This window comes from Lathyrus oleraceus, chromosome 2, assembly GCF_024323335.1.
Source record: "Lathyrus oleraceus cultivar Zhongwan6 chromosome 2, CAAS_Psat_ZW6_1.0, whole genome shotgun sequence".
NCBI lineage: Eukaryota > Viridiplantae > Streptophyta > Magnoliopsida > Fabales > Fabaceae > Lathyrus > Lathyrus oleraceus.
This window is the reverse complement of record NC_066580.1, coordinates 222707989-222716367: the sequence shown is the minus strand read 5'-3', so window position 1 is coordinate 222716367 and position 8379 is coordinate 222707989.

Genomic DNA, 8379 nt, shown 5'->3' with positions numbered 1-8379 from the left:
TGGTCAGTTCAGAGACCAGGGCTTCAGTACAGATGTTCAGATGACTTGGAGGAAGGCACAGTGCCATGCATTCATACATCAACATCATTCTCATTTTGCATTTATCAGCATCTAACTCATGTTTATCCATATGCAGGGGACATCGAGATCCTGGTTGAGAGACTTCTTTGTTCCAGACATGAGGACCGGCTTGGAAGATGACGTCGTCTATAGTTTCTTCGACCCTGAGATTGGTGTGCTGAGAGATATGATAGTATTGATTACACCTAACCATGTGGGGTTGTTCCGTGAGGCATACAGTGGTATTCTGAAGTTGGTTTTCAGGCTTACAGATATAGATAGGAGTGCCATCCATACTCTTCTCCAGTTTTATGACCCTGGTTTGAGGTGCTTTGTTTTCCCGGATTACCTGTTGGGGCCTTTGATGGAGGACTATGCCAGTATCCTGGGTATTCAGATCAGGAACCAGGTTCCATTCTATGTCACTAAGGGAGAACCTGATATTGCTGAAATTTCTCGTGCTCTTTATTTGAGCCCGGAAGTGACTAAGGGGGGTTTGAAGGAGAAGGGAAAGTTGCCCGGTTTCCATCTGAGTTTCTTGGAGGCTAAGGCCAAGGAGCATGCTGTTGTGGGTAATTGGAGCGCTGTTTGTGCTTTGCTTGCTGTGAGTATCTATGGAATCATCATGTTCCCTAATCAGAAGAACTTTGTGGACGTTAATGCCATCAGGTTGTTTAAGCAGAGGAACCCTATTCCTACCCTGGTTGGGGATGTCTATTACTCGGTCCATAATCGGAACGAGAAGCGGCATGGTGGATTGATCACATGTTGTGCTCAGTTGTTGTACAAATGGTTCATGGGGTATTTGCCTTCCAGAGGTGCCTTTGTTTTTCTTGATCCGACTGTCAAGTGGTCAGTCAGGTTGATGGGTTTGCGAGCCAAGGACATAGCTTGGACTCACAATGGTATGGCTGGACGAGATTTCATTTACAGTTGTGGAAGTCTTCCCAATGTGCCTCTTATAGGAGTTCAAGGTTGCATTAATTACAACCCGGTGCTTCTTAGGAGACAGATGGGGTTCGCTGTAGAGGGTCCTCCTCTCGGGCGAAAGATTCAGGAGTCTTTTTATTTCCCAATTGAAGGTAATCAGCCAAAGTTGAGGCAAGTGTCTGATGAGTTGTGTGACATCCAGAGGAAGGGTAAGGTTCCTTTTGGTAAGGTTAATAGCAGGTCTTTTCCTCCATTTGATGATTGGCTTAGGAAGAGGATTGAGCTCACACATCTACCATTTCCTGGGGGGTGATCCTTGGTGTCCATTGATCGAGGGGCCACGTTCTTCTGTCAGCATGGAAGAGTTCCTTGAGATGAAGAAGGCCAGAGATCAATTGCAAGCAGAGAAGACTGAATTGGAGATGAGTGTTGCTAGGATTCAGATGGCTAATCAGGAAATCAAAGGGAGCATAGAAGATCAGGATAAGAGACATGCCATGGAGGTAAAGCGCTTTGAGATAGACACCGCTTATTACTGCAATATCAGCCAAGCGTTGGAGTCTTCTACAAAGGAGCATGACATTACCAAGGAGAAGTTAGCTAGAGCTTGGAGGGATATCGAAGATGAGATGAGGAGACAGGTCCTTGTGAAGAATCAGCGAGATGCCCAAGCCAAAGTCCTTGCCACAGGATGGGAAGCTGAGAAAGCGAAGATCATTGTTGAGAGAGATCACTATCTTGCTGAGAGGGATCATTACTTCATACAGATGAAGATTCACCAGAAGGAGATAGGAAGATTGCAGCAGGAGAACACTGAGCTCAGGTTCGCCGTGAAGTTTACCAAGATGGTTGATGATGCAGAGCCGTCTATGGGACCTTCTTCAGTGTAGACTTTTGTTATCATGTGTTGGATTACCGTCAGGCATGTTGACGAAATTCACTTGCTTGTATTTCTTTCTGATTCTGGAGAATTGTAATTTGATTTGTATCAGCCTGATGTATGACTTTCGCACGTGTAGTGCACTTTTGCTATACAGTGATTATCATTCAGTGATTGATCTTCAAGATTTATTTGCTTTTCTATATGCACTCACATCACACACACATGGTTGGGTGATATCTTTGCTAAATCATATATCTCTGCTCGGATTAGCAAAATCAGATGATTGATGTCAGAATGTGGCTATCAAATTATTATTTGTCTCGATGAAACCAGGATCGAAAGACAGAGTGTTCCTCATATGGATAGACAGTGCATTCATGCATAAATCATAATAACTTGTCTTCTATTTTGCAGGTGTCGGTTTCTAACGTGCTTGATTGTTACAGGAATCATTGCTCGTGCACGTAGAATCATTCCTTTGCACGCAACACGTCCACACAGATATCCTACTAGACGTAACACATCCAGGCTGATGGATCTACCCAACGCAGATATTTTCGAGCTGAAGGAGAAAATGAACGAACTGATCAATGTCATGCAAGGGTTTGCCGTGGGGCAGAAAACACTTGCTGATAAGGTGGAGAAGCTCGAGCGGGCTTCAGCTGCTAACAGTGGTATCAATTTAGAGGGTGTCTCTAACAATGGCCTTGGTGGTTCCAAGGATGGGGGAGATCTCAGAAAGAAGACAACTGCTGGTGTGGTGATAAATAATGCTGGTGGTTTTGGTGTTGCCACAGGCGGTGGACCCGGTCCGGTGGGCAACAATCTGAAGGATAGCCTGTTTCCTCCTTTCTTTGGGGCCGAGGAGGATAGAGAAGAAGACCAGTTCTCCGTGCTTAATGAACAGTTTGGGCAATACGGTGTCCAACCACCAAATAAAGAGATTCAGGTGCTGGCGGAGAAAATCAGGGCTTTGGAAAGCTATGCCACTCCGGGGGTTGTTAACATGTCAAATATGGGGCTGGTTGAGGGGATTGTGATCCCACAGAAGTTTAAAGCGCCTGCATTTGACAAGTATAATGGGAGTTCTTGCCCGGAAACTCATCTCCAGGCTTTTGTCCGTAAGATTTCTGCTTATACTATGGACCAGAAGCTTTGGATGTATTTCTTCCAGGACAGTCTGTCTGGGGGGTCTTTGGAATGGTACACCAAATTGAAGGCGTCTGATGTCAAGAGTTGGCAGGATTATGGTGATGCGTTCTTTAAACAGTATCAATTTAATGCTGACATGGTTCCTAGTCGTACCCAGCTACAGGGTATGTCTTAGAAGCCAAATGAGGGGTTTAAAGAATATGCACAGAGGTGGAGGGAGCTGGCTGCCCGAGTCCATCCTCCGTTGGTGGATAGAGAAATGTCTGATCTGTTTATGGGTACCCTTCAGGGGACCTTTGCTGAAAGAATGGTAGGATGCCCGGTTAACAACTTTGCTGATATTGTAGTGGCTGGGGAAAGAATAGAAAGCTGGTTAAAGATGGGAAAGATCCAGGGTAGTGCTCCATCGTCTGGATCAAAGAAGCCCTTTGGGAATGGTCAGAGAAAGAAGGAGGGTGACACCAGCGTTGTGTATACCCAGAGAGGACAGAGTAGGGATCGTTACTACCAGCACACTGCTGCAGTAACCATTCCTGCTGATAATCAACAACAACAACAACAACAACCACAACAACGACAACCATTTCAACAGAGACCGCAGAGGGCTGGGTATCAGGTGAGAGGGCGAATGAATGATCGTCAATTTTATAGACCACCTGTGACATACTCATTCTTGCTGAAGAAGTTGAAAGACTTGGGGTTGGTTCAGCTGAGAACATTGGCTCCGTTGAGACCTGACCAGAGGCCGGCCAGTTTTAATGAGAACACCAAGTGCGAATTCCACTCTGGTGCCCCTGGACACAATGTGGAAAATTGTAAAGCTTTTAAGCATGTTGTCCAGGACTTGGTGGATTCTAAAGCTATCAATTTTGCTCCATCACCAAATGTGAATGCTAATCCCATGCCCGCGCATGGTCAAATGGGGGTGAATGCAATTTCTGAGGATGAGGGCCGAATCTGGGTGACGGATGTGAACCGGTTAAAGACTCCATTGGCTGAGGTCAAGAGACAATTGTTGAGGAATGGGGTCTTCCCAGGGTGTGATGATTGTTGTGCTGCGTGCATTGTTGCCACCAATGGGTGTGTTTTGCTAAGGGAGGCTGTTCAGAGCATGATGGATGAGGGAAGCCTCAGATTTGAGAAGGTGGACTTGGGGAAAGAGGATGTCTCCACAAATAACCATTTACTTCAATCCGGTCGATTATGCGGCTCCAGTTACTATCATGGTACCTGGGCCAATTCCTTATGACAACAATGATGCAGTGCCGTGGCATTATGGTGGAGAGGTCTATTGCAATGGGGAGAAGTTGGATGATTAGACTGCAGGTGAAACCACCATTTCAAAGGTGGATAATGTCGGACCCAGTGGTTTCACTCGCAGTGGAAGGTTGTTTGCACTTGATGCTTTGAGGAGTGGTGAGGGAGAAAAAGAAAAGAAAGATAAGGCCGAGGCTTTAGCCAGGGCAAGAGGGAAGCAGGTGGTAAGTGAGGGTACTCCTGTGATGACACCGGTGCCTGGTGGGTCGGAGAGAGAACTTGATGATGAAGCTGAAGAATTTTTGAGAATCATCAAGAAGTCAGAGTATAAGCTTGTTGACCACTTGCAACAGACTCCATCCAAGATCTCAATCTTGTCCTTGTTGCTGAGCTCCGAGGGGCATAGAGAGGCTTTATTGAAAATACTGAAGAGAGCCTATGTTCCCCAGGAGATAACAATCAATCAGTTGGAGACGGTGGTGTCAAACGTCAATGCCAGCCATGGGCTGGGTTTTACTGATTTGGATCTGACCGTGGATGGGAGGAATCATAATAGGGAATTACACATTGCGATGGAGTGCAAAGGAGCAGTGCTTTCACACGTGTTGGTGGATACCGGCTCATCACTCAATGTGTTGCCTAAGAAGGCCCTGGCGAAGCTGGACTGTGAAGGGTTGATCTTGAGGCCCACGGACCTGGTAGTTAGAGCCTTTGATGGTTCGAAAAGGGCTGTGTTCGGAGAAGTGGAGCTCCCGGTGAAGATTGGGCCCGAGGTGTTTAAGTCTGTGTTTCATGTCATGGATATTCAGCCGGCATACAGTTGCTTGTTGGGTCGGCCATGGATACACGCTGCTGGGGCAGTGACTTCGACTTTGCACCAGAAACTGAAGTATATCTGGGAAGGGCAGGTCGTCACCGTTTGTGGAGAGGAAGACATCTTCGTCAGCCACCTATCATCGTTTAAATATGTTGAAATGGACGGTGAAATTGTTGAAACGCCAAGTCAAGCATTCGAAACCGTCAAGGTGGAGAATGCTATTTTTGCTAAAGAGGAGAAGCTGTCCATTTCTTCGTATAAACAGGCTGCTGAGGTGGTGAAGAATGGAGAAGCTCCTGGTTGGGGGAAGATGATGGATATCGCTGCTAAGAAGGACAGGTTTGGGGTTGGTTATCAGCCGGGCCGAGGCTCGTCTGGACATAAGGGCCGTCGTCAGCCATTCACGTTCACTAGTGCTGGAATGATGGATCCAGATCACATCTGTATGGTGGGTGAAGAGGTCGACAGTGACTGTGAGATTGATCAATGGATAAAACCGTGCATACCAGGGACGGAGATCCAAAACTGGAAGGCCGAAAAGATCATCACTGTCACTCTGCGTGAAGAGTAATATTTCCTGTTTTTCAATTCTGTCTGCATGAAAGCCATACGTTTTGCCCGAAACGTAATGGTTCATTGTAAGGGCCACCTCATATGTTTCATTTTGCGAAATTTGCATCATAAATAAAAGGATGTTTTTTGTATTAAAAGCGGCGTTCCCTGTTTTTCATTTATTTTTGCAGTTTAAAAACAAAAATAAAAATGGCAATGTTTGTTTTCATTTTCCTTTTAATTTGCTTCGCTCCGGTTCTAAAGCAATGCATGAATCAACATTCATGCAGATGCGATCATTCGCCGGATCTCATTGATAACAATTCAGTTACACCCTCGGATGACTTCGACAATCCGATCTATCATGCCGAAGAAGAAGGCGAAGAAGATTGTGAACTGCCGGAGGAATTAGCCAGGTTGTTGAAGCAAGAGGAGAAGGTGATTCAACCACACGAGGAGCAAGTCGAGGTTGTGAATCTGGGCACCGACGAGGTCAGAAAAGAAGTGAAGATCGGGGCCGCTTTGGAGGAAAATGTTAAGAGCAGAATGGTAGCCTTGTTGAAAGAATATGTTGATATCTTCGCCTGGTCTTATCAAGATATGCCAGGGTTGGATACTGATATCGTGGTGCACAAGCTACCATTGAGAGCAGATTGTCCTCCAGTGAAGCAGAAGTTGCGTAGAACTCGACCCGAGATGGCCATGAAAATTAAGGAGGAAGTGCAGAAGCAGTTGGATGCTGGTTTCCTCGCTGTTACTAATCATCCGCCTTGGGTCGCGAACATTGTGCCGGTGCCGAAGAAGGATGGGAAGGTGAGAATATGTGTGGACTACTGGGATCTGAACAGAGCTAGCCCGAAGGATGATTTCCCGTTACTTCACATTGATGTGTTGGTAGACAATACAGCTCAGTTCTCGGTGTTTTCCTTCATGGATGGCTTTTCTGGCTATAATCAAATCAAAATGTCGCCAGATGATATGGAGAAAACAACGTTCATCACACCGTGGGGCACTTTCTGCTATAAGGTGATGCCATTCGGTCTCAAGAATGCCGGTGCAACCTATCAGAGGGCCATGGTGACTTTGTTTCATGATATGATTCATCATGAAATCGAATGCTATGTTGATGACATGATAGCAAAGTCCCAAACAGAAGAGGGGCATCTGGTAGATCTGGCCAAGTTGTTTGACCGGCTGAGACAATTCAGACTGAGGTTGAATCCGAACAAGTGCACTTTCGGAGTGCGGTCCGGTAAATTGCTGGGGTTCATCGTGAGTGAAAGAGGAATCGAGGTTGATCCTGCTAAAGTAAAAGCAATACGAGAAATTCCTGAACCGAGAACAGAAAAAGAGGTTCGTGGTTTCTTAGGTAGATTGAACTACATTGCACGGTTCATATCTCATCTAACAGCCACGTGTGAACCTATATTCAAGTTATTGAGAAAAGATCAGACGGTTAGGTGGAATAATGATTGCCAAGCGGCATTTGAAAAGATAAAAGAATATTTGCAGGAGCCTCCGATTCTGATGCCTCCTGTGGAGGGACGACCGTTAATTCTGTACTTGACGGTCCTCGAGGGGTCTATGGGGTGTGTATTGGGGCAGCATGACGAGTCTGGTCGAAAAAAGCTACTCTGGCTGCCTTGATTAAGGTGCAATGGTGGAATCAGTTCCCCAGTGTTGAGGTGGGACGTCTGGATATACCGGCTTATGTGTTTGCTGCCGAAACAGCGCCTGATAATGAGAAGCTGTGGTATTACGACATTAAGCGGTATTTGGAAACCCAAGAATATCCTGAGGGAGCATCTAAGAAGGACCGAAAGACTCTGAGGAGGTTGGCCATGGTGCTCTATCTGAATAAGGATGGGGTGTTGTACAAGCGGAATTTTGATTGGGTCTTGCTCAGATGTGTTGATGATAAAGAAGCAAGCCAATTGATGAAGGAGGTACACGAGAGGTCGTTCGGTACCCATGCCAGTGGAAATGCAATGGTGAAGAAGCTACTGAGGGCAGGTTATTACTGGATGACAATGGAGGCCCAATGTTTCAACTTCGTGCGAAAGTGTCATAAATGCCAGATTTATGCTGATAAGGTGCATGTGCCTCCAAATCCGTTGAGTTTGATGTCGTCTCCGTGGCCGTTTGCTATGTGGGGCATTGATATGATCGGAAAGATTGAGCCTATGGCTTCGAATGGGCACCGGTTCATATTAGTGGCTATTAATTACTTCACCAAGTGGGTGGAAGCAGCCTCTTATGCGAATGTGACAACACAGGTCGTGGCCAGATTTCTGAAAAGAGACATCATTTACAGATATGGGGTTCCCGAAAGAACCATTACTGATAATGGTTCTAATCTTAACAACAAGATGATGGCAGAACTGTGCCGGGAATTCAAGATTGAGCATCACAATTCTTCTCCTTATCGTCCGAAGATGAATGGGGCGATCGAGGCGGCTAATAAGAATATTAAGAAGATTGTGCAGAAGATGGTCGTGACCTATAAGGATTGGCAGGAGATGTTGCCGTTTGCATTGCATGGGTACCGTACCTCGGTGCGTACATCTACTGGGGCAATGCCTTTCTCGCTTGTGTATGGGATGGAAGTCGTGCTACCAGTTGAGGTTCAGATTCCGTCGTTGAGAGTCCTGATGGACGTGAAATTACAAGAGGCTGAATGGGTAAGGACTCGGTATGAGGAGTTGAGCCTGATTGAGGAAAATAGGCT